This window comes from Chrysochloris asiatica, unplaced genomic scaffold, assembly GCF_000296735.1.
Source record: "Chrysochloris asiatica unplaced genomic scaffold, ChrAsi1.0 scaffold00084, whole genome shotgun sequence".
NCBI lineage: Eukaryota > Metazoa > Chordata > Mammalia > Afrosoricida > Chrysochloridae > Chrysochloris > Chrysochloris asiatica.
In genome coordinates, this window is record NW_006408602.1 from 4912478 (window position 1) to 4915314 (window position 2837).

The 2837-nt window shown below is 39.1% G+C and overlaps 1 pseudogene; it reads right to left on the reverse strand.

The window, feature by feature from the left end:
* Positions 1–1203: 1203 nt before the first annotated feature.
* Positions 1204–2014, reverse strand: LOC102825378 (annotated as a pseudogene).
* Between the last annotated feature and the right edge of the window lie 823 nt (positions 2015–2837).

The window sequence follows — 2837 nt, forward strand, 5'->3', positions numbered from 1 at the left end:
AGTCATTTTTTTCAGTTAAATATCTGAAATAAAGGTGTAAGACTGGTTACAGGTTGTATGCCTCTTTGTTTACCCTTTAAGTGCTTCAGATTAGACTAGACTCTTCCGTTGTTGAAATTATGCCTCCTTTATCTCTATGCTCATTCAACAGGCAATGTTTTGGAGTGATGTGAGCTAACTGAAAATAATGGAGAGATGGGGAAATTACTTATCCCAAATGCCTCATCTTACCTATGTGAACCCCCTAGACTGAGCACTCAGTACTAACTTTAAAATATAAATAAATAAGTAAAAAGAGAAGAAGGAAAGTCTTCATATTGGGGGCAGTGGACAAAGAAAGAAGTAATTCTAACATGTATTTGCCTTTTACTTACCCCCACTCTTCCTCCAGGTTCATGTATCCTCTTCAGAAAATGTAGAGCTGGCCAAGGATGCAATGTAAGTGCCTTCTCTAGGACCTTGCTTTGCAGCTCCCAACCAGCCCAGGCTTCAACCAAGGGAAAGTGAAAAGTGTCCTTTGAATTTTGCAGCATCACTTACATGGGAAGGATGTATCTAACAGCACAGTACTGCCTCATGACTACCTTCATAGGACTCCCCTATTACTGGTTAGCAGCAGAATGTCTTTCAACTGGTTTACCTCTTCTAGGCTGTTGCATCAAAGAGAGGTGCTTAATTTTTTTTTTTTTTTATAACAAGAGAGCTTATTTACAAAATTACAATAATTACAAACAGAATTGAGACAATATCTCTGGTTATTGAAACAAAGGCCATAAGCCTTCCTTTTCGAAGGATGCATTTGGTCATTTTTAAATATGATGCATATTCAGCGATCCACTGCTTTGTAAAATAATACCTGGAGGTTTATTATTGATATGTACACGGGTCATTTCCCTAAAATCTCATTTCCAAATCTACTATGTGCAATACCAACAAAACTGAATAGAACAGGATAAGAAAACATCAAACAATAAAATAAACTTTTTGTTCCAACAGGAAATGTTGAATACTCCCTAAATATTTGCATAGTGGATTAGGATTAAAATCATGATTTTTGACTGAAAAAATTCCCTATAAATTTTCAGAAAGCTGTTGAATTCAACAATAGCCAATATTTACTGGGCTACTCTTACCAGTTTGCAGCTTATGTTGCCCTGCTATTGTGTGAGGATCAGAGTCCTGTACGCTTTTTGCCTTTTATGTTTAATCAGAGTCACTACTGCTACTTGAGGACTCTGTTGACATCACCTCTACATCACCTTCATTTTCTTTATTATGCCCGGGGGTTCCAACAGGAAGTCATTACTGTGATTGGGTGGTAACATGTTCATTGCCATGTCACTGGACTGCCATGGGTACTAAGGAGCTAGGACATCTGGCAACCTGCCTGCTGTGAGTGCATCCCCTGGTAAATTCCCACTCACACCATTAGTGGACAGATTGTTCATCTGACCCAACAATCCACTTCTCATTTCTAAATCCATTGGATATGGCCTCCGTGGGTTCCCCGGAACCCAGGTCAGTGGGGCACACACAGCATTTCTTGCACTGATCCTGTGCTCATACTTAATGATCTCTTCAGAGAAGATAGCGCCTTTTCTTGTCTTTTCTATCTATTTGAGCTTTTCCTTTGCTTGATAAACCGCTGTTGCCAGTATTTGTTCTGCTTCTTTGAGCTGTTTTTGTAGTTGTTGAATATCACTGTCTTTCTTTTCTACTTCTTTTTCTAAAACTTGCATTTCATCATGCATTTTTCCCTAGTTAAGTGCCAATTTCATTAGTTCCTGAAACACCCCATTTCTGTAAATTAACAACTCCAGGATCTGGTTTTCCTCTCCAGGCTGTAACAACTTTTGGTTTCTTGACATTGCTAGCATTTCTCTAAGTTCTCTCGACAACACCTCCAGATCTTCCAGCGCAGACAACAGCCACTCTCGTGTGCTGTTACACCTATTGCTCCAGAGTTGCCACCCAGCTGTTCTTTCTCCTTATCCGCACTCTAAGTCGCCGCCATGTTTCCTACGGGCCAGCCTCCAGCACGTTGAACGGTGCTTAATTTTTGTTTTATAGTTTATTCCTAATATCTGCTTACTAGAAGCAGAACTCTGTTGTCTTAACTATTAAATCTTATGTAGGCAGACAAAGGTTAGTAATACTACAAATTGAAAGTCATGTGGCCAGGTGTTGGATATAATTGATTCATTACTGTAACACAAGAGTCTGAAAATTATTCTCCTTTCCTTACCCCTCAAGTTGAGAAAATGAGACAGAAATTGAAGAAGTCTTTATTTAGGTAGATTCTAGGTACAATCATCAGTGAACAGGACTGATACAGTTTCCCTTCATAGAGTCTGGAAACCATCAGTCCCCTAGGCAATCACTTCTTGTCCTTCACATCACTCAGAGCTAAGATTCCTGAATTAGCCACCCAAATCTACTGTCCTCCATACACTGCCCTTGGATATCAGGCATTGTTATCTCCAGCCTGATCTGTGATAAGAACCTCTTTTCTGATTTCACTGTCTGATTTCACAGCCCAATTCATAATCACTATGCTACCAGAGCTCTGGTTAAATATAAGTAGGATGGGGAAGAAAAGCCAGCAAAGAAAACAGTAGCATTCCCTAGAGTTATAGAGATATGGAAACAAAGATGGGCAAGTATATAGAATAGAAGGTACATTGTTATGGTATTTTTTGGTTGCTGTTTTACTTTAAATAAAATTAGCAGTTAGGAAAGGTCATTCTTATAAGTTAAGCATTGGCGCCCTCTGAAAATCAAAATCAAGACATTAAGTCAGATTACAAAGGAGCTCTGGTAGCGTAGTGGTTATGAAT